Source organism: Rhamphochromis longiceps, linkage group LG14 (genome assembly GCF_057381845.1).
Source record: "Rhamphochromis longiceps isolate RC_006_pf linkage group LG14, R_longiceps_female_GT1.1, whole genome shotgun sequence".
NCBI lineage: Eukaryota > Metazoa > Chordata > Actinopteri > Cichliformes > Cichlidae > Rhamphochromis > Rhamphochromis longiceps.
The window spans coordinates 37,564,577-37,588,962 of NC_140570.1; the positions used below are offsets into that span (position 1 = coordinate 37,564,577).

At 41.6% G+C, this 24,386-nt stretch overlaps 1 protein-coding gene across 4 annotated transcripts in view; it reads left to right on the forward strand.

The window, feature by feature from the left end:
- Positions 1 to 24,386, forward strand: part of pak1 (p21 protein (Cdc42/Rac)-activated kinase 1) — a 79,993-nt gene that overhangs the window by 13,751 nt on the left and 41,856 nt on the right. For 2 of the 4 annotated variants that reach the window (XM_085380849.1, XM_085380853.1), the window contains exon 2: positions 5,201 to 5,256. The exons of 1 other annotated variant lie outside the window; for it this stretch is intronic. The gene's annotated coding sequence lies outside the window, so the exon portion shown is untranslated. Of the gene's footprint in view, positions 1 to 5,200; positions 5,257 to 19,109; positions 19,237 to 24,386 lie in introns of those variants that run through there. One more of the 4 variants, XM_085380852.1, reaches the window with a different exon arrangement.

Below are 24,386 nucleotides of genomic sequence, written 5' to 3' on the forward strand. Positions count from 1 at the left end.
CCACCGCACACATGCCTCAGCATGATTGGCTCATACGCTCATGGCACCAATTGGCACTTTGGGTACAGGAGACATTTTTTTCCAGAATATTATCCAATATTCTTGGGAGAATATCACTTATTAGCTGTAAGTATGAAATTAAGAAAGCTCCCCGTGCTGCCTGCGGTCAGGGAGGCTGTTTTTATGCTTTATCTGTGCCTGTTACTGAGTCTTATTTACTCTCTGTCCTGGTTTATTTCTTCTTATCGCTCTCAGGCCAAGAGCCAGCTCACTCATTTTCTCTCCCTCTCACCCATCTTGTCCCTTCCCCAGGGGGACGTTTCAAACTGAGTTCTCACCTCTGTTTCAACAGAAACGCAGGAACAACACCCTCTTCTCTCGCCAACACACTCTACAAATTTTAAATATGGCCAGTCAAGTGTGTCAGCTTGCCCTCCACATGCACCCTATCTCTTTCCCTCCAGCCTGTTTTCTTTCCCACATACACAGAAGGCTTCCTTTGGTGAGGCACAAGATTTAGGAAATAGTGAGACGGGTCTGTCACTCCCAGCTTATCACAAGTGGGCTCTTAAATTTCCTGGTTAGAGCTGTAAATTTCAGTGCTGTCATTAGATTTTCACTTTTCCAATTTCTAGGATTTTTCTTGGTGATTAATTTGCCATTGGGAGTGGAAAAAGCACATGTGTTATGAAGGCAAAGCATTCACTTTACCTTCCTAACAGAAGTCTGTGCTTATTTCAGTTACTCTCTGACAATTTTATAAACGAAAGGTATTCCACAGGGGTCAGTACTTAGCCCTGTGCTATTCACCGAGCACATGACCTGGGACCACTGAGACCTGTGCATTGCTATGCTGAAGTCACAGTTTTATACTTAGAAGTGCACTAACTCAGAATCTACAGGTACAGGTTAGACTTAAGTGTTTATTAAATCCTGATAAGACTAAGCACAGGCTCTTCACCAGATGCTAAATGAAAAGTTTAAAGTATATGCTGTTAAAGCAGCAATTACAGTGACAGTTAAATGCCTTAATATCTGAAGCTGAACATTGTATGTTTTTTAATGAGCAGCACTTCTGTTTTAGTTTATAAAGATCTGTTTTTTACCAGTAATGATCACGTCGCTGTCTTGCTTTCACAAAGCTGTTCGTATTTGAGTACCACATTCAGAAATAGGGCTGCCACAAATGACTATTTTGATAGTCGACTAGTCACCGATTATTTTTGCGATTAGTCGACTAATCAGATCATGCATCCACTGGACGTAAAACGTACAGCTTATTGCACCAGCAGCATCTGCTCTTATATAACTATCATTAGCTTACAGCTTGAAGTGTTTACGGTATGTGCTAACTAAAACATAAAGACAATCTTAGCCAAACCGATTTACTCAGGAACAAATAAAATACTGAAAAAAGCCAAATTAACATTTTTAAGTTATCTAAGTGGCTTATATATCACGTTTAACCTGAGTAGCGAAAGGCTGCGGGGATCTGAAAATGATGTGCCGGGAGTCCGATGTTCTTGCCGGCTCTAGTGAGCCTTGAACTCCCGGTCAGCTCATCTCTGAAAACGTTGGAGCACTTTTACAAATATGTGATGTCTTGATAAATCAAGCACATATTTCAAGTTTACACAGCTATGCTCTCGACTGAAAATATCTTAAAAGTTTATTTTGTGACCCAGAAAGAGTAATATTAAAACTAAGTAGCTTCCGCCATTGTTGGAAAGTGGAATGGGCTGGGCTGCGCTATAAATTCTGGGATAGGTTGGGCCACGAAGGATACACCCGACCTGTCCTTCAAATCTGGGGAAAAGGTGGACACATTGTTGGCCGCGTTTGTTGGAGTCCTTGAATTTGGACACAGCTACGATACCGGACACAGCTTCTTCTTCTTCGGGGTTTAACGGCAGCTGGCATCCTTGTGCATGCAGCGCTGCCCTCTTCTGTTTCAGTCCGTTATTACATTCTCAAATCCTACTACTTATTCCTGCGTCTTTCAGGATCTTACAAAGCTTCAAACGACACGTCAACTATTAAATTAGTCGTCGACGTAATCGTGGCAGCCCTATTCAGAAGCATGCATTACCTTTGTGTTTCTTTTATAATAAAGATGTGGGAAAAACTGCCCATTAGGTGGTAAATTCTGAGGTTAGACATGAATATTAACCTAGAGCAGTTTAAAGTTTCTTTGGGTGAATGAATGCTGTTTTTTATGGCTTTTATTACAGTCAGCTAAAGTAACATATTTTAGTAAACTGTAGAAGGAAAAAAGCTGGACTAAAAAAGTGAATTATTCCTGCATGACTGCCTTCACAAAGTGTTTTTGTATTGTAATGTCTATCGTCGTCTTCTGACAACTAATCCCCGTATAATAATAATTAAAAGACTAAAACTAAACTAAACTAAAGATAAAGAAAAAATTAACCCTGGTGAAGCTAGCCTGAAGTTCTGACATATTTTCCTGTGAGCATCTCCATTAGCTGTCTGTCAGCACATGTCATCATGCTCAGCGGGAATAATTAGGCGTGCGGCCACGAAACAGAACTACTCTCACATTTTTCTGCCAAACACATTTCATGCACGAGTCATCTGACTCGTATGTGTTTGTTTCATCTGACGGACGCGGACAGACGGGCAGAAGTTTAGAGAGCAACTCGGTGGATTTTCAGGCTGAGCTTCGTGTTGTTGTTGCTTCAGCCGTGAATGAACAGCAAAAGTTAATTTATCGGGCTAGACTCAGAGGTATTGAACAGAAATTCCTCCACAAATAGTGACATAGTGCCCGCAGGACGACAGTTTTGAAAAATTATATAGGGACATGAGAGATGAGAGCTTTGCTCTTACCTAGGAACATAACGAGAACAACAACCGTTTGAGTCAAGCCTCCTATTTCAAAGAGACGTGTCACAGACGAGTTGGGCTCATCAGCTGATTCGGGTTGTAACGTGTTGGGATTGTGCATTTATAAATGACATGGCAGTTTGTAAACCTGTGATTACAGCCAGTCTGAGTCAGGCTGTGAGTGTTTGGAGACAGCTCGCCTCATGCCGAGTCACCTGTGCAGTCACCTTGCGCTTGATACTGGAGGTCGCTGGTCACTGCAACTACTTGTGGTCAGTCTCTGAAAGTAGAAAATATTCAGTGCAATCACTGGGCAGCCAATGATTTGCTGCCATCCAATTTTTTGGTCTAATATGTTCATTTGGAACACATCAACCTGTGATCCAGGTTACAAATACACAATCTAGGGTGCTGAGTCTGTGGATGAATCCTCCCTGAATACACCAATCAGAGGATGTACTGGGATACACTGGACACCGACGTGCTATAGTGTGATTAGAGAAAATGAAAATGGTCTATATAAACAAACCTGATGAGTGGCTTTCAGTCAGCTCTTTCCTGCTTTTATATTACTGCTGCTCAAATTCACACCAGGCCACTGCATGTCCTCTGTTTTATGTCCCTCCAGCTCTCTGGTCAGTCACCTGGTTTGAACCTGCTGCTATAAGTGAGCCCAGATAAAACCATCGGACAATAAGCTGCATGTTAGTGTGAGCAAACTCCAGCTCACCTGTACCTGTAGCTTAGTGAGGGGATGTACGTGCATGATTAGCAACAGCTTACGCCGTCCAGGTGGCACAGCCACGTATGCAGGTGGCTGCATGTTGCATTAATCAGAGATTAGAAACAGCTTAATAAACTGTAATCTAGAGCTGCATGGGTGTGACCTTCTGACTGCTGCCATTCCATTACACTGTGTGTGTGTGTGTGTGTGTGTGTGTGTGTGTGTGTGTGTGTGTGTGTGTGTGTGTGTGTTTGTGTGTGTGTGTGTGTGTGTGTGTGTGTGTGTGTGTGTGTGTGTGTGTGTGTGTGTGTGTTTGTGTGTGTGTGTGTGTGTGTGTGTGTGTGTGTGTGTGTGTGTGTGTGTGTGTGTGTGTGTGTGTGTGTGTGTGTGTGTGTGTTTTCTCACAGTAAGGTGTGAATGTGTGAACAGCTGCAGGGCTGACCTCCTTTTGTTTGTCCTTCCTGCGTGCACACAAATGGTGTCCTATTCTCTAAAAGCCTGCACTGTGTGTTTGTGTGATGCCATGTGGACTCCATCTGCTGAAAGATGGAGCAAAAGGAAAGAGAAGCACCTGTCCACACCTGTGCATGGCTTATGTCAACTTAGTGCAAGCCCAGTGGCCGTTCTGACCCACGTTAACCCCTGGCATGGGGCAATGACATGTCTGAGGGGGGGTTAAAGTTTGGCAGGTGTAGCGGTGCAGCATGGGGGAAAAATTACTAGAAATAAATCACATTATCCTTTTTGATCTTCCGGCTGCGATCAGCTGACCTGTGCTGCCAACTGGATTCAGTGTTTCATGAGATATAGGCTGATTTCCAACCTTAGACACTATAAAGCCAGAATAAAAGGAAGAATGCAGTGAATCTAATGAGCAGCGCCCAGTATAACCTGATGTCTGCTGTCTTTGATGTATCCCAGTAACAGTCAGGGCATCACTGTAAACTCTGCCACAGTACTGCAAAGTCTGAACTGAGGGGCTGAACCAAGGCCCAGAATAAGATACAAGAAATCTTCTCAGATGGAGTCCCAAGAATACAAATATGGAGCTGAAAATGAGCACAAACACTTAGACGCATACTCGTCTGAAATATTCCCACATTTAAGGTCTGAAGGCTTTTCTGGTGTAAAGTGAAAGGGCTGAAAACACAGTTAATATTGAACTACATCGTTACACTTCTTCATAAACTCAAGGTTCTTCTGCTTTTCAACAGATTGCTCATCATTTCCCACCAAACTGCTGAAAATCTTTTGCTCTAATTTCGTCTCGTTTCACGTCATTCATGTTCCTTGGTGGCATTAAAGTGCTGTCGCAGTCATTTCCTTCTCTTTCCGCTCTGTTGACTTCAGGACTGTGGAGATGAGATTGAATTTAGCGTCATAAAACACTAATAAGCCAGAAGTACTGCCGCTGCTGGCCTGCTCACCTTTTGCACCCTGATGATGAGCTCTGTCAAAGTCTGACAGCGTTGTTAGTAAGAGGATTATGAGCCGCGTGGCGGTCATTGACAGATTTAACTCTGCATTCTGAGCAGGTGGGATGAGTGAAATGACAGTTAATAAGTTGTGGCTCATTTAAAAGGACGACGTGTGATGGCCAGCGTTAACGGCGCTCTCTCTGTTTGTGTGCAGGCTGCAGGAGTCTCTGCCTTTCTGTGACAGGAGCGAGCCACACATCACGTTAACAGGTAAGCGTGGCTGGTTTGAACTCTGCTGGTAGGATTTTATTGATGCCAGTGTGATTATCAGTTCTCCTCATAGATATTAGTAATTCCTGGTTGATTTTAAGCGGGGATTGGATGGATTTCCACCCCTTTAATGCTTCACAACAGGATGGATTTACGCACTCGAGGAAGCATATTTGACTGTAGGTCTCATATCATCCTGTTCTTGGCTCAGATGTGTTTTGTCCTTTTCCTCCAGCAGTGATGTGGCTGCAGTTTTCGCTTCTAAAGCATCACTCTCTCTGTTTTAGCAGCTTTCTCTCCTCTTGTGTCCAATCTTTGTTCTTTAAATCACTACAGCGTTCATATTTTAGACACAAGCAGCTCATTTTACTGTTGTCACCTTGGGCCACAGATATATTCTCAGAGACGTTTCTTCCTGTTAAAAGGGAGTTTTTACTTCCCACTGTCACCAAGTGTTTGCACACAGAGGTGTTTGATTGTTGTGGTTTTCTCTGTGCCGTTGTAGACTCTCATAAAGAACTTTGAGGTGATTGCTGTTGTGATTTGGCCGTGTAAATGCTTTGTTTTTTCAAGGTAGAGATTGAAACAGATTTTTTTCAGTCTTAACATCAGGTTTTTCCATGTTTCAGCACCAATTAGAATTACTGCCGACATTCCTGTTTCCCCAGGTGGTATCCTGGTTTGCTGTTTTTCCCGATAACGTGTGTGACTCTTACACTTTATTATGAATCACTAGAGTAGAAGCATCTGTAAGTTTTGTATGCTTTTCCATTAACCAGGCTGCCAGATTGTCTGTGAAACACAGCCTCGCACACGGTCCACACCCTAAACACAATTCCTACTGACGGAGCAAACAGAGAACACACAACCAGACTCAGGGAGTGTGTGCAGCTAATCTCTGTGCACACACACACACACACTTGTGTCGGATGCTGAATGAATTACCTGCTGTCATAGCTTTTGTTTCACCATTTCAGCTCACTGTGAAGATGCAGTAAAGAGTAAGAATGTGAAATTTAAGCAAGCAGGTGGAGGCATATATGCGACTCTTTGGATAATTCGGGATACACGGATACAGCGCTTAGAGCACGGATCTGTGTGCAAGAGGTTATCAGTGGCGGTGAATGGAGCCTAACCCTGGCATGAAGAAGTGTTAACAGGAGCAGAAGCCGTTTCTTGGATCCAGCTTTTTGAAATTATTAAATCCCTGCAGCTTCTCGGGATCCATACGCGTCTCCAGATCGAGCGAGTTTGCACGTGACACAGCAGCAGTGGCTCCGTCAATTATTCGATCAATTATTCCTGAAGCTGAGAGAGAGAATCAGTCGGGTGTTAATAGAAAGTCACAGTCTGCTTTCCACAGCTGAGACAGGTGAGCTGTCGCATGTTATATCATTAGTTTCACATGTTCAGGAGTCCTGAGCTCCAAACAGCTGTCAGAGGTTTTTACTCTGAGTCAGGTCGATTTATTTAATCTATCTGCTCCCTTCGCTCCACCCGAGCCCCACTCCATCTGATATGTGAGAGTTAGCACTACCGTGTCTTCTGTTCCCTGAGTGGATGCAGTTCTGCATCTTTAGCCAGCGCTACCTGTTTGCATACCTTTAGGGTCACATGTTTGAAGCCTGCCTGTGTATACTAGTGAGACAGCAGCAGCTGAGAGAGAGCGAGTGAGAGCACACCAGGGGCCGTCCAGGTCGGGTGTCGGTCCACCTCTGCAGCACTTCTGGCTAAATTCAAACATAAAGCCGGACATTATCATTTGAAACAGAAACTGTTTCCGTAGTAACTCCCATTCTGGTGCAGGTTAGCCTGCAGGCACGATGTTCATGAGGTAGGTCATTTTTCACAAAGAAGATGTTTGAGCAGTGCATCAGTGTTTGCAGTTGTGGTTCACTGAGGGAAACCAGAGGACTTCACATTATGTGAGTTGGCTGTAACGGGATTCTGCATTTCTGGTCTGACGGCTCCCAGCGTGCACTGCACCCTTCATTATTTATTGCATTGGCAGGGGCGGAGTTACACAGCTGGTATGTCAGGGATGGAGACAGACCCCCTGCCTATGGAACGCCAGGACTGCCATAATGAATTAATTAAATACACCATTAAATAATTAATTAAATGTGGCAATAATTAATTAAAATTGGAATTAATTAATTAAATAAATAGTTATGACACATGTAATTAATTAATTATTGACACATTTAATTAATTATTTATGTATTTCACATTTTAATTAATTATTGACACATTTAATTAATTAATTATTGACACATTTAATTAATTATTTATGTATTTCACATTTTAATTAATTATTGACACATTTCATTAATTATTGACACATTTAATTAATTATTTAATGATATATTTATTTATTTCATTTTGGCAGTCCTGACGCCTGGCTCTCATCATGAAATAATTTTATCTGTCAGCCTCACCCATCAAACTCAGGGGGCGAGGTTAACGCTGATCGAGTCAAAACCATTGCTTTGGCCTGGTGGCCATTGTTTCTAGCACACAACAACCGGCATGTGGAAGCTAACAGAACTGAGCTTTGAAAAACCCTGTTTGTGTGTCACCAAATACCGTTTTAATATTTTTTTAGCCGAGAATGTAGTGGTTTAATCTTCATGTGTCTGGTCGGTTTGTCAAGATACAGCCTCTTTGCAAAAGTGTTTCGATGATTTCGGAGATGTCTGCCCAGTCTCACGGCAAAGCGTGGGATAGACCCGCTCGCCTCGCAAGCAATCCCACCGACAAAGCGCAGGCCCCGGTACACAGCTGTAGTAACCCCCGCTGACTTCTTTTACTGAGGTTATATTTATCGATGTTTTATTTCCTGATGTTCTTATGTGTCCTACGTGTTTCAGTCGCCAATTCTGAATTATAACTAACATTAAAAACATGTTTAAGGAGGAGAGAGAGCAAATAAATCTGTTTAACATCTGATCTTTGGGTTTTTGTTCAGTAATCAGCGTGACCTGTGTATAAACACATAAAAGAGATAACGTTGGTGTTTCCGTCATGTAGTAACTGCTGGCTTTAACTGTACAAAGGTTGTTCGACACTATGAAACACATACAGACTTCATGATGTTCGGCTAATATTTTTATTGTGAATATTAATCATGCTGACCTCGCTCTGTACACCACGCAGCGAGGTCAGCATATCCACGATATCCTCAGCTCCATGAGTTAACACAAAGTTTCCCAGCTGACTATCTAACTGCCAACTATTCCAGAGACGTGAAAATATACAGCATAAAGAAAAGTGTAAGAGACTCAGCAGCAGATTAGAATAACAGTTATACATTTAATAAATCACCAAATGAATCCAAGAAACGAGCAAACCTGTTCCGACAATTTGAGTTTGTATTCCCTCAGCTGCAGACTCGCTGCTGTTTAAATGTTTGAAAAGGAAGATTAGATATAAACAAACGTCAAACATAGACTCAGTCTGCCTTCACATTTGATATGAGGCCAGCACGTATAGTGGCCTCAGCAGGCTATTACTGAAATACACGTGCTATATCATAAACTATGATATAAACAGGGAGGTCCTATTAACATGTTTAGTTTTACAGGACACCTTCCTGCCTTTAGTCTCATTCATGAGCAGTATTAGTTTTCTTCTAACATCCAGAAGTCTGCACAATGTGTTTCATAGTTTGTAACAAGCCTTTGACAGGTAAACATAACATGACCGAAAAAGCAAAAAAAAAGAGAGAGAGAGAGAGTGTTGACATAAGAAGAGAAAATGCTCTCAATTATGGAGACAGACAAATGGTTCATTTATGTTTGATGTGTGTTTATTCCTCCCTAAATATCGTCGGTGAAGTTCGCCATGCATGTCAGATTTTCCTGCGCATTTTTATACCTCTGCCAACAGAGAGAGAAAAAAATCACATTCTAACAGACAGCTGGTGCTTAGAATACAGTTGAATAACTATTAAAAAACAGATGATATTTAGATGATAGTTCAGTCTAACACATGTGCCAGTGAACCATTAAACGTCTGTGAAACTATGCAGTTATGAAACGTAACTTTAACCTCAGCCAAACCGATTTGCTCAGTTGTAAATAAAACAGCGAAGTAAACGTGACCCGACAGACAGAACCTGAGTGAATGAAGTCCAGCGTTTAACCACTGAGAGCTAAAACTCAGCTGAGGTTTGAAAGCTGTGTGCCGGTGATTGGACATCAGCCGCTGATAAAGCTATTCGCCTATAAAGTGCTCTGTAAGGAAACGAGCTCCAGCAGCTCTGCGCTCGGGGAAAACACTATATTTACTTATCTTGTGCAGAAAAATGCGCTGACATTGCGTTATATCGAGCACCGGCTGCCCAGTTAAACTGTGACTATCACCAGGTAACTAGGCGTGTTTCTTGAATTAGCAGCAGGTGTTAAACAGCTGACAGATGAGGAGGAGGATGCATGCAGGTAAACTGAGGGTCTGTTGAGCTGATCGCTGGTTTCGTGAGAAAAATGTCAGCTCGTTCTTTATGTTACAGAAGCACAGAGACACAAGACCAGGCGGAAAGAGACGATCGTTCGGTGAAAATGAGAATCTGCGAATGCAACATGTGGAACACGGAGAGTGGAATATGTAAACAAACCGGTTAACGTAACCCCCTCGGTGCACTCTGCATGCTAACTGTTAGCAGAGCTAGTGAAATCTCTGAAAACATCTGAGCACTTTTGCAAACATGTTCTATGTTGACAACCTGACCAGACATACGTCGCGACATTCGCGGCTAAAACACTGTTAAAAGTGTAGCTGGTGACAGAAAAACGGGGTATTTTAAAACTACACCACCACCATTGCTGCTTGTGATTTGATCTGCATTCTGGGATAACTGGCTGCCCCAAGTCTACACAAGCAATCGATTTTCTAGGATCGACCTGTTTTGACTTACTTTGCACGGCAACCAATCAAATGTTAGAGAAGCTGCATGGGCAGCGTTAACCCCGCCCCCTGAGTTTGATGGGTGAGGCTGACAGATAAAATTATTTCATGACGAGAGCCAGGCGTCAGGACTGCCAAAATGAAATAAATAAATATATCATTAAATAATTAATTAAATGTGTCAATAATTAATTAAATGTGTCAATAATTAATTAAAATGTGAAATACATAAATAATTAATTAAATGTGTCAATAATTAATTAATTACATGTGTCAATAATTAATTAAAATGTGAAATACATACATAATTAATTAAATGTGTCAATAAATAATTAATTAAATGTGTCAATAATTAATTAATTACATGTGTCATAACTATTTATTTAATTAATTAATTCCAATTTTAATTAATTATTGCCACATTTAATTAATTATTTAATGGTGTATTTAATTAATTCATTATGGCAGTCCTGGCGTTCCATACCTGCCCCCCATCAGCACACCTGTGTGTGTGCTGTGTTTAGGTGGAGAAAAGGGGGGATGGTAATAGGGTGGGGCTACTGCGCTGATGAGAGCGAGTCGGCGGGTTTGCCATGCATTTTTTATGCACTGCATCATTCTGTGTGTGTGTGCAAGCTCTGTGTGAGTATTTGAACTATAGGCTTACAAAAAAGGGGTGGCTGAAAGGGTAACAGAGTAAAATCTTCCTGAATCTGTCCTGATACGAACTGTACTCTGTGAAGTGCAGGGCTCCTGGGTATTTTAGTGTTGTCTTGTTTTAAACGGGACCTGCTGTGTTTTCTCTATTTTCTGTCACATTTGTACTGTTGGAGTGGCAGATGTTCCTGTAAACGTACATTTGGCTGCTCTGTTTGGATCTGTATGACGTCAGTGAGAGCGGACATCCCTAATTTGGTTTTTATTTTTGAGGGGCAGCTAAACTTAAAGGGGGAGGAGCTAAAACAACTGAACTAAGCAGCTGCATCAAGGCGCAGAATGAAATAAATGGGGTTTATTTTGAACTGTTGATTATGCAAAGCTAGTCTTGTAGAGTCCTGCTTTGGGCTGAGTGATGCTCATTGCTCTTTGTGAACATATCGCTGACATAATAAGGTCTCAACTTGGTTTGGACACTGACTGAAGGGCTGCAGCCGTACTTTTCCTGGATTGGTCCCTCAGTGTGGTGACTCAGTGAAAAAGTCCTGGGATTAAATCCGGTCAAAGGAGCACCATTCATGCACAGGTTTCCTTTGAGAGGTTATTTTTCCCGCCATTAAATGCGTGCTAAAACAAAGCTAGGTTTGATTCTCCCATCACAAAGGCATTCACTTAGCGCTGGAGTTTAACCCCGTACGCTCCTCTGTGGCCTCCCGCTGCTCCTCAGACTGAGGGAGGATTAAATGTACTGAATGAATTTCCTTGTGAGGATCAGTGAAGACCGGCTTAACTTAATTGTTTAGTAATGTGTCAGAATTTGGTCTAAATGTGGTGGCGAGGTGGTGTCCAAAACCCAGACATTAGATTGGTTTAGGGCTGCTCAATTAATCGAATTTTAATCACGATTACGATCTGGGCTTTCAACGATCATTAAAAATGACTGAGCCGATTATTAGCCCCTCCCTCATGCTTTACTCTCGCGCTGCTCCATGTGGCAAATCAAGCGCACTGCTCTGCATTTCGAACACGCGTCACAACAATTAAGAGGACCCGAGGGAAGCTCGGAAAGCTAAGCAGAAGTTATTTGGAGAGGAGTGGACTGCCGTTGGTTGAAAAGAGAGGTAAAAAAAAAAAAACTTAAGTGGTGTGGAAACATTATGGGTTCGCGGAGTCAGACGTGGATCAAGTAGACACAGTGTGTAAACTTTGCTATGGTGTCGTAGCTGCACCACAGAGCAACACTGCAAAGTTCACATTTTTCATTTATTTCTTATATTGCAAACATTTGCACTGTTATCAGTATTTGCACACTATTTTATATTATTTTTTAAAGTCATTATTCAATACATTGTTATTGTTAAACCTTTAAAGCCGGTCAGAGCAGCATGCTCGTTTTGTGTAACTATTTTTAAATCCCTGTAGAACCTGAACGCTAAGCTAGCACAATAAATTTTTTTCCATATGAAACCAGAGGAGTTGTACTTACTTCTTATGCCATCAGCTTGTCCTCGGTCACGGTTTCCTTCCACATATAGCTTTGCAAAAATTGCATAAAAAGAGCTTGCAGGAACAAAAACATAATATTCCAGAAACACGCTTTGCCGATCCGATCAGCTGTTCTTAACACTTCCCACATTGAAAAAGACGTCAACGTGAACTATCGCAAGTGACGTCATTTTTGCGGAAAATTTAGTTTTTTACTTGTAGGCCTTAGAACTCGAATTGCACTGCTGGAAATAGTTTATTTTGATGCACATGCACATTCTTTGCAAATTTGCATCATAGGATTGTTTTTTGTTTTTCCTGCAGTATATAAAAATTGCTGTATCTCCAAAATAAAACTATGAAGACGCTCAAAATAAATTTCCTGTTGTTGTAAACTATTTTTTGCAACTTTTTTGTATTTAAAGTTTTGAGGGATAAACCTCTTAAATTTCTCCAAGTAGAAATATATGTAAAAACAAAAACGATTTTCAATTTTTTTGTAGTTTATTGCACTTTTTTGCAATTAATGTAGTTACTATGGACTTAATGCATACATATTATTAAAATATGGGCTATAACAGTTGTATTGATGTATAGCAACTTGAAATGCTCCCACAAATGGCACTACAGCATGTAAAAAAATAATATAAGCTCTGGCGGACGAAATAAATATCGTCAAATAATCGTGATCTCAATTTCAGTGAAAATAATCGTGATTATCATTTTTGCCATAATCGAGCAGCCCTAGATTGGTTTACATTTTTTAAAACCAAACAAAGCAGCAAATCAAGAGAAATATGTTTCAAATGTGACCAAAATTCATGTTTGGGGAAAGGGCTCGTTACATTTCTGGCAGCACTTCATTAATTTCTTGTTTCAGATGAAAAAAATAAGATGAAAACAGGGTGATGGATGGTAGAAGAAGAAAGCCGATAGCAGTGGAAAGATGAAGAGGGCGAAAGCAGTTCATCACACCGTGAGGGAGCAGAGCGTAAACTCTCCGAGTTTTTCCACTGAGAAATGGTTTTGTGTAAATTCTCCCAGTTTTCTGCTTGGATCTCTCCTGTTTGATCCTCCCCTCTTTATTTTCCTCTGACCCCCACTTCCCCCTTCCCCCTCTGTAGTGTCTCTCTTACTCCCCCCCCTCCCTGTTTTGTACTCCTTTTTTTGTCTTGCTCCTCTCTTTTCATGCTCTTTGTTGGATCCTTCAGGCTGGACACATTCCTCCCTCAATCTTCTTTTCATCCAGTCCTTTTAAAAATCTTTCTTCACAATGATTTCTTCTGTCTTACACACACACACACACACACACACACACACACACACACACACACACACACACACACACACACACACACACACACACACACACACACACACACACACACACATGTCAGGTATTCATGTCTTGGGGACATCTAATTAACACAATTCGTTCCCTAACCCTTACCCTTAACCATAACCCTGACACTAAAAGCACGTTTTGAGTCTCAAAAATGCCTTCAAACTTGTGGGGACCAGGATTTTGGTCCCTACAAAGATATGAAAACACGCTCACACACACACACACACACACACACACACACACATTCACATGATAAGTAGCTTCAAGCAGAAAACTTTCCAGGCAGATTTAACGCAGCGACGACTGAAGTGAGGAAAAAGTAGACAAGAAAAGCGTGACAAAGAGGGAGAAACTGAGGCTGTCGTCCATGCTTCTGCTATTCTTTCACGTTTGATCCTGTAAAATTACAGTATTAAAGTGAAAATTAAAGTTTACAGACATACTATAATCTGCAACAACAGTTATAACTAAAAAAAAGATTTTAGTGTCCCGTATAAATAAAATACACTTTACAGCACGATTCTGTTTGTCCACAGTTTCCTGACACTTTAATAACGTTTTTTGACTTGAAAGTCAGAGTGAACCTTTACTGGGATTTTTTGTTTGTGGTGTTGACATGTTTGATGAAGCCGTGCGAAGCAGAGAAAGATGTGAGCTGCAAAGTAAGAGAGCCTGCGAGGGACATAGAGGGAGACGACTCGCTGTGTCATTGAGTTTATTCTGTGAAAAAAGCAAACAGTAAGAGAATGGAGAGAAAACATTTGCTGTCTGTTTATAAATAGGAATGAATACACTCTCCACCCACTGTGAAACACACACACACGCACACACACACACACACAGCTTTGTATTGACCAGCAGAAGCTGCCTTCTTTGGACTCTAATCTACTGGACGTCACGACTGATTTATCTCCACTGCAGGGTGTGTGTGTGTGTGTGTGTGTGTGTGTGTGTGTGTGTGTGTGTGTGTGTGTGTGTGTGTGTGTGTGTGTGTGTGTGTGTGTGTGTGATGTATCCATCATGTTCATGCCTCACATCATGTTTTCCAGTGTGTGCACTAATATCAGTCACGATACAGTAAAAGGTGCAGTGTGTATCTGAGGTATTGACTGAATTTATAGTGTGTGTGCATTAAGCCTCGTCATTAGAGGATGGACTTTCCACTGAAGGTGCTGCAGTGCACCCTGGGAATGCATCCGATGCTTTACGCCAGCGTTTTGAGGCTGTCTTCACTTTGGCTCTCGGAGCTTCAGCCCGGTCGTTGCCCTCTTCTTCCTCTCTCCTCATTCTGTTGCTGTATTATTAGTCAGCTGTGTCACTTCACATCTTCTATTTCATTTCCGCCAACGTGGTGCTGTGCACAGAGTCAGCCTGCATTTCTACATGAATCAGAACTGATTATTACGCAGTGCTGCTAACAGAAGTTGTGGTCATTTCCATTGGAGGAAAATCACAGCAGGCAGGATCTGTGGGCTGCGTCCGCCAATCGTAGTTCAGTTTGTCTCCACTGGTGTCAGTGTGTTTGACTTTGGGCCCAAAGATTTAATGGTAGACTGCTGGTTCCACCCTTTTGACACCAACACCAGTTTTTAAAAAAATGAAAACAATACCACTGGTGACAATTATAAATAATATGTTCATGTTGCCGTGGACGAACTCTTGGCTGACGCGTTTTCTCTGCTGCTCGCCGAGGCAGTCAAAGAGTTCTACCACAGGATGTGCAGCTCACTGCTGAGGCAGATGATTAAACACTCGGGTATTTATTCATCTCAAAATGCTTGGCAAATAGTCACAGCTGAAAGAAAGAGATGTAACTGAAGCATGTATCTGATGCGCTGTAACCTAATGCTGAAGTATCTGCACAAGGTTAAATTATTGATATGATGTGAATGAAAGTTTCATTGGGACTGACACTGACCTGAAAGGCTCTCGCTCTGCTGGAGCTACTCTGATTGCAAAGTTACCTCCTTCACAAATCATATTTGAGGAGTTCAGACCCAGACAGTTCAGATTTCTCATTAAGCAACTCACCGGCCAGCATCACCGCCGTCATCAGTCAGTCACATTCACGCACATGTCCCTCTGTCCCATCTCTTCCCTCGTGTCTTGTAGTTTTCCAGCTCTTCCAGCTTGTAAAGCTCACAGAGTTTGCTTTGAACGGCCATTCAGTCGCAGCCGGTGAGTCGACACTGACCAGCGACGGCCTCTCTGATTCACACCTCTGCTATGATGTCAGACGGAGTCGGACTTCTGTCGTGCTCCTCATCCTCTTTCTTCTGCTTTGTGTTAACTGTAAACCGATTTTACCTCCACGTTCTTCTGTGACAGCAATCAATACTGCTTCATCAGTATTGATTGCTGGTAATGCATTCACAGCCAGCGCCAACGAAGACTAAAAAGTGCATTTTTCTCAAATCCATGGCTGCAGACTCCTGTTTCTTAGCTTTATCTTTAAGGCCTCTGACGGTGTGGTAGTTACTTCCTGTTTGTTCCTCCTCCAGCCGCCCACTTTTCCCATAAAACCAAACTGACCTCAGACGGTTGATCCATCAGACGGTGACTCACAGCTACAGGTATCTGCAGAACAAAGACGGGAACACATATATTTTCCTACAGTTTACACTTTAACAACCGTTTTGGACTCGTGTCAAACTCAAAGCGTGACCACAAAAGATTAAATCTTGATTATTTTAATCTGACTAAATAGCTGGCAGCTTGGTTTGCTGAGGTCTTTATGTGAAGCCAGTATGAAGGCTGTGCAGCAATATTACCAGATAGGGCTGAACGATTATGGAAAATAATCTAATTGCGATTTTTTGCCCCAATATTGCGATTGCGATGCGATATGCGATTATTTTTTAAGGTCTTTGTCTTCTGTATTATTAAACAAAGACAAGCAATATATCATATAGTATGGCCAATACTATATTACATTAATTTTAAACTGTTCTTTCCTGGAAGACAGACCTCTGTTATGATGACATGAGGTGATGCATGAATTGATGACTGACATTTTTATTTAACTTCTTCAATCACAACAGTATATTTGAACATACACAATAGTTTATTTTTAGCTTACAAACATCTGAGCATAAAGTGCTGACAAGGAACCCTGGTGTAAACATTAAAATGAAAGTCAGTACAATGTGCAGATTGCAGAAATATACATAAAAAAAATCAGTGGCTTTACCACACTCAGTTTTTCGACATCTGTGAACTACTAGACAGTCATTCAATTAAAAAATAATATTAAATAAATAAAACTAATAAATAAAAAATACACACATCTTACTGATCTTTGCAGTCAGTAACATTACACATAAAGTGCAAACATAATAGCAATTGTATAAACACACACACAAACACGCCTTTAAAGTTTAAAGGCGTGAAATTGGACGGTCTAGCCTTCTGAATCAGAAGGCTAGTTCTGATTAGCGTCACCGCTGTCTCGGTGGAGTTTAATAAACTCGGCCGTCTGCTTCTTGCTATCTAAAATATAACCAGACACTGGTGTAAATTCTCGACTGTCTCATACTTCTGTTTAATAAGTTTTCTGTTTGACGTTTAGTCAGCTGTGTGAAAACCAAGGAGGAACCCACCCGGGGGATTAATAAAGTTTTATTTTATCTAATCTAATAACTTTAATCTCAGCCAAACCGATTTACTCACGAACAAACAAAACACTGAAAAAAGCCCAACAATAACATTTTTAGGTTGTCTAAGTGACTTATATATTACGTTTAACCCGAGCAGCGAAACTCCGCGGTGATCTGAAAATGATGTGCCGGGAGTTGTGCCGTTCTCGGCCGCATCAGTAACCCTCGAGCTCCCGGCTAGCTGTCGAGCTGGTGGGTAGCAGACGCCTCTGAAAACGTCGAAGCACTTTTGCAAATATGGGATATCTTGATAAACCGAGCAGATATTTGATGTTTACACAACTACTTTCTCGCCTGAAAATATGTTAAAAGTTTATTTTGTGACCCAGAAAGATTAGTATGAGTAATTTTAAAACTTAGTAGCGGCCGCCATTGTTGGAAACTGGAGTTTGGCTGGGCCGCGCTATGAATTCTGGGATATGGTAGTAATTTGGACAGCCTTCGGCGCGTCGCTGTGACGTAATCGGTCTACAAATACGGCCTCAGGAGGATGCAGCCCATGAATTTGGACATGTCCAGAGTATAATCGCAGCCTTTGCGGTTAGAAAATTGCACTTGATCATGTCGCGATATTATCGCAAATGCGATATATCGTTCAGCCCTATTACCAGAATATATTTATATATACAACATATAATCCAGTAAAAATAAATGGTTGAGGTTATTCAAGATCAGACAGCTGATTGAAACACCTGGTCAAAACACCTTTGTGTGAGTCAAAATCAACAGTTTAAATAATGTTTGTTTCTCTGCTGTTTCCAGTTAGTGAGAAACAGGAGTGCAGATTTCAATGATATTGTTTTAATACTGTTGCTGTGACCTGCCTGCAGCTCTAACAGGTACATGAGCTGGAGATTCTTTATTAAACAAACAGTGAACCTCCCAAAAACTTTGAACACTGTCATCAAACCTCCTCTTCTACGTGTCGAATGGTATTGATTCATCTACTAATGTCAGTTTTACTGAAGCAGAGGTGCTGCAGAGCGAGAGGAAACACACAGGGGAGAAAGTGGAACCACAGAAACCAAAATCCTCAAGTTCAGTCTCGTTCAGCTTTCCTTCCACAGTTTATTTACATGTGTGGTGTTAAGGTCAGAGATAGCAGGTCTCCCTGCTGGGGGTCTTAATGTGACCTTGTAATCCATGTCAGTATTGATTATGTAGAGCTGTGTGTGTGTGTGTGTGTGTGTGTGTGTGTGTGTGTGTGTGTGTGTGTGTGTGTGTGTGTGTGTGTGTGTGTGTGTGTGTGTGTGTGTGTGGCTAACGATCGAGGACATTCAGCTAAAGAATAATCCCCAACAACAAGGACTCCAAAGACGCTTTATGTGGCATGCCAAAACACACCCTACAAAACCCAATAAAGTCACACACACACACACACACACACACACACACACACACACACACACACACACACACATACAGAAACCCTCAGTTTGACTCAGAGCCTTGAGATAACTTTTATTTCAGTGTACAAACACGAGCTCAGACTGTTACTATGTTACTGACTGTTACAGAAAGCCCAAGTTTTTATTCTTTTATACCAATTACTTTCATTTTTGTTAAACTAAAATAGTAAGAAAAATGCAGACATATATCAGTGCAGAAAAAACACAAAGTGATGTTTTTTTCTGAGGAGTTAAAAAGTATACTGTATTCAGAAAATCAGAAACTTCTGGCATATCAGACTTATTATTTTTACTGTTATATCATGAAAATGTTCACCTTTGTTTTCTTTTGGTAGGTCTGCTGTCATTAATTTCCAGGTCCACACAGGCCTTTCCTTAAGTTAAACAAACACTAAAAGTGAAAGTTCATTTTTGAGGGTCCCCGATGTGCAGAAAAATGCCGTCATATGGGAGTAAAAACAGACTGAAAATGGACCAAACAGCAGTCAAGAGAACATCTTAGATCATCTATCCACAACACCAGGTTAGTCATTAATGTGTCGCTGTGTGGTTTGGTCCTTTGCTTTACAAAGCAAAAGGCTTGAGATTGATTCTCTTCTGCTCTGTTACACCGTGTGATTTTAAAAGCGTAAAGAAGTGCAGCACATGAATCTGAGGCTAGATTTTTGTCTTTGATTAGATCATTTTCCTCCCGACCTTATATGAAACTCAGATTCATCTCAGGAGTCATAGTGAACCATTTAATCTGAACTCAAAGTGACAGGACCGGTGCTCCGTGAAAACCAAGTAAAGCTGAAAACAAAATAAAAACTACAAGAACAGAAACACACGGGAGATGAAACAGACAGTTGGAGTTTTCTTTTTTATGTGTTGAACTAAATCGGATGATTACAGCTGAGTGTAACAGAAACCTTTAAGGCATGAATTATAAAATGTTTTTTTTGCAGTGATAAACAAATAAAAACAAGTGGATATTCAGGATGTTATAAATATGTGTCTGTAAAATAACTGTCTACCAGAAAATGTCACGATCATGAGTTGAATTGTTTTATTTTGAAAGACTTCTCTGATAAAGGTCAGAGTTACGTGACAGAGAAAAAGCAGAGAGGCTGTGACGCTGGTTCGGTCTGACAGTGAGTGCAGGCGAGACCACGATCACGACCCAGTTTGTCCAGTAAAGCCTGAGCTGATCTTTTCTCATGTCAGTCAACCTCCAAACCTCCAGAGTCTTTGAAGGGCTGGTTGATACTTGTTTAGCTGGTCATTTTCCAGCCAGTCAACTCTCTGAGGTGATTACTGGGCTCCTCCTCTTCCTCCCCCTCCTCCTTTCTTCTGAGTCTGATTCTTCCTCAGTTTTTTTTTTTTTGGTATTGTAGATTTTTCACTTCATTTTGATTTTAAAGGCTGACAAAGAGTGTGTTTATTTTAAAACACAAGAAAAGCTGCAGCCTCTGCAGTATTTGACGAATGAGAATGAGTGTAGCAGTGAGCGGACATGCAGGAGGGACTTTTGGACGTGTGGGGATCGAACGGTCTGTGATTAGTGGACGGCCCGCCTCACCTCCTGAGCAGCACCTCCATCAGTCCCTGAATCACTGAAATATAAACGATCAGAGGCGGGGGGAGCGAGGAGAGACCATCTGAACGATCTCAGTGGGTAAAAGACCAAATTGATTATGGATGTTTTTTAAGTCAGCACAGATCCTCCCTCACACACACACACACACACACACACACACACACACACACACACACACACACACACACACACACCCTGCTCCATACCGCCATCTGTGCAGCCCCGCCTCAGCATATTGCTTCAGGGCCAACTGAGGCAGTATGTGTGTGTGTGTGTGTGTGTGTGTGTGTGTGTGTGTGTGTGTGTGTGTGTGTGTGTGTGTGTGTGTGTGTGTGTGTGTGTGTGCGGGGAGAGGGAGGGAGGGTGGGGTTTTGGGATGTAATGCCTTGCTTATAATAACCTGAATAATCTATGTACTCCTCACACACACACAGAGTCAGGTGGATAGTTAATCACATCCTGTGTGTGTGGATGTGTGAAGGCAGGCAGCATGGGGGAAGAGTCACCACTGAAATATTGATAATGTAAGGTAATGATCCCAAAATCTGCTTTCTCACATGAACTTTTTGCATAATCTGCCCGGGACTGAGCAGCAACTTTAAAAACCGCAGTTCCTCTAATGGCCACTTGAGGCTGGCTCCAAATCGATCAGCTTATTACGTCTTTACAATAGAAATAAAGACGCCTGCACACTGATGCACAGAACAGCTTCGGCCTCTGTCGATAGTTTCCCCCTTCATATCTGCACGGTGGGAGGATTTTATTGTAAGTCTTCTATTCTGATTAATTTAAGGCTTACAATGTAACTTTTGGGGCGTGGCTGCTTTGATTGACAGATGTTGCTCTCTGCTAAGCTCCACCTCCACTAACTGGAATCACCGGACCTCTTGACCATTTAGTTTCAGTCATCGACCAAATTATGAGACATGCAGGATATTTGTGACCCACACAGTCCTACAGACTGGGAAAATACATATTCCACAACCTCCTGGGCGGGGGTCGCTCGAGGTCGTTATGTGTTGCAAAGAGGGTGCTGCGCCCTATTCTGATTGCTTTGTTAGTTAGTAAGGTTTATATTACAGTGCCATATACGTCTTCAGAACTAATTTCCCATGGTGACTGCCAGCAACCTCCAGCAACCACACACCACCTGGTTTGGGAAACATAGTATTATACCCCAGGTGACCATTAATTGGGACCTTAAGGCAGTATTCTCCTGAATGGTAGTTGTCACCACTCAGATAATACCACCACAACAGCGCAGATATAGGAAGAGAGGAAGTGAAACCTGGAAGCAAAGGTTTTGCTGAGTGTTAAGTTTTTTCCTCAAAGCCTCATGTTTTCAAGCTGCTCCAACACGTCCCACAGAGCTGCTTCTGTACTCGTATAGCACCTCACCAGTATTAGCTGGTAACTTCAAGCTAGTCGTTCTCCCTACAGCCAAAGTCTTTTTTTTTTGGGGGGGGGGGGGCAGGTGAGGTGTCACCCCCTGCTGGTCATTATAAAGAACACAGGTGTAAGGCTTGATTTTCCAGACCTGGGCGCTCTTTTACACAGTCTTTTTGTCCAAATGTGGTAACTTCAGCCTCCCAACAATTAAAGTGGTAGCTGCTCCTTTTGCAGATCTTGGATTAGCACATGTGACACCTGACATTTGTAATTTGGCAAACACCTCTATGTCAGGTAAAGTTTGGAAGGTTCATGGCTGCTGTGCGTGTGTGAAAAGTACTTAAAGTCATTTGAATGAAATATTAAACCCATGTTTTGGGGTTTGATGTGGGTTTTTTTGGCTAAATCGTGTTAAATGTCCCATTAAAAGAGCCCGCTGTGATTTTTCAGTATAACAGCAAAAACACATGACTGAATTAAGGCCCTGCTGCTTCCACTCGTGTAGAACGCTTTGCTCTGTTGTCCCAAATCAGATTTTTCAGATTGGAGTCATGTTCCTTTTATCTGGATGTCTGTAAAAACTAGAGATGGCACGATACCACTTTTTTATGTCCGATACCGATATCATAAATTTGGATATCGGCCGATACCGATATGAATCCGATATAGTGTGTTTTTTAATCAATAAAACTTTTTTTAACATCTTTCTGCATTTTGTATAAGTTCAAACTCAAGTTTAAAAAAAAAAAACACTAAAGCTATTCTGTTATACCTGTATGCAAAAAATACACTGCACCCAAAATATTTTATAGTTCAGCAACACTGATCAATCTAATAAACTTAAACCTGCACCATCCTCCCTATTCTGGTATTTTAAAGAGTACTTAGTGGAAATATTAAGCAACCTAACTAATAGGGTTGCAAACTCCCAGCAAAAAAAAAAAAAATAGGGAACCACCCCCCACCTCATGATGCTTAATCGACATAATCAACTTTAATTTAATGCAGTGTGAATAAAAATGCACAGAAATCAATTGTTTTTCAAGAATAATTCAATAGATTCAACATCTTTCTTCAACAGAATTGCAGACTGCACAGATGGTACCTTCCCAAAGGAAAAAGTACTATAGCTTACTAGGGTATATATATTAGACTTAATAGTTACTATATACAGTAATGGACTTCTATTCATTTTACATCAAATTAAAACTTTGGGTGTAAGATTCAGATAATTATTTATTAAAAGCTAGATATTTTAAATGAGAATAAGAAAGAAAAGTATTTCTTTGTGCCCCCTTCTCCCTGTTCATGCCCTATCGGCCCCCCTGGCTAAACTTTGCTAGATCCGCCCCTGCACAGTTACCAGCTGTCAGCTGCGTAGAAAAAGATCCTGGTGTAGAAAGTAATATTAAATAAATTCTAACAACAGCTTATCAAGCTTAAACGTGCTGCTGTTGTTCAGCCGCTGGTTTCCTCTTTCTGACGCGAAGTGAGCAATAAACAAAGAAGAGAGACGGACTCGCGACAGAAAAGCCGATCAGCTGATCAGTTTCATGATTGAAGTAGCAGCAGGAGAGGGAGGGAGAGAGAGGCAGTCGCTCCATATATCGGTTGTTAAGCTGAACGCTGGAATGCTTTACAAACATTCAGAGATGAACTTATACACTTGCTTCACTTCTCTCTGGGATCACTTTCTCGGAGATGAAATGCCGGATTGGTAGCGAGGCTTCAAATGCTCAACCAGACAACAAGTCTCGCACGCCACAGCTGCTCTATCACGTGAGCACACTGCTCCAACGTGCTACGGTTATGAGCTGAGTTACGCCGTGTTTTGTGAGGTGCTTTTTTGATATTTAATGGATCGGATTACATTTTTTATTTCTCTCCGATATCCGATCCAGTAATTTAGGTCAGTATCAGACCAATACTGATACGTAATATCGGATCGGTCCATCTCTAGTAAAAACCACATGGAAACTTCAGCCACATTCTAGTGGTTTGAAATCCAGCTAAAGTGGATTTTTAGAGATGTGGCTCAGTCCTGGATTCACATTAATCTGTACGTCATGTCACGTACAAAGCAGCACATCCCGACCACAGCCACCCAGCTGTGACTGCTGCGTTAAACGTGGCTGTGTAAACTGACGTACTCCGTCATTTAGGCTTTGCTCTGCTCTTACTTTGCTGTTTAGGGTTTGGAAAAATACGCCGTGGGTTATCATGCAACACCAGCGTCATTAAAGCACCCAGAATATCCAGCCTGACCACAGTCAAATAACTAAACAAGAGCAGACCGATGCTGCATACCTCTGCCAGGCCTGAATAATCCCCCCACACCACTCAGAGAAGTTAGAAACCACAGGAGGAGAGGACCCAAACTCAGCACAGTGTGGGGCAGATTAAAATCCAGATTGTCCAAACTTTAGCTGCAGGCAGTGGTCAGTCAGTGTAGGTGACATCACAGGCGAGCGGCAGGGAAACATCCAGGAAACCGTTTAAAAAGGTCAAACATGAGGTTGACTTGAGCGGGCCACTTCTGTCCTTCCAGCAGCGATACCTGCAGGGCACTCAGCATTTACTCCACTGCATTTAAGGCCAAGCTTTAGTTACTAATTATTTTAGATTCAGCTAGCAGTAATTATGGTAATTAAATGAGCTTTTTTATCGTCACTAAAAATATACAAAGGCCCTGATCTACAAGCCTG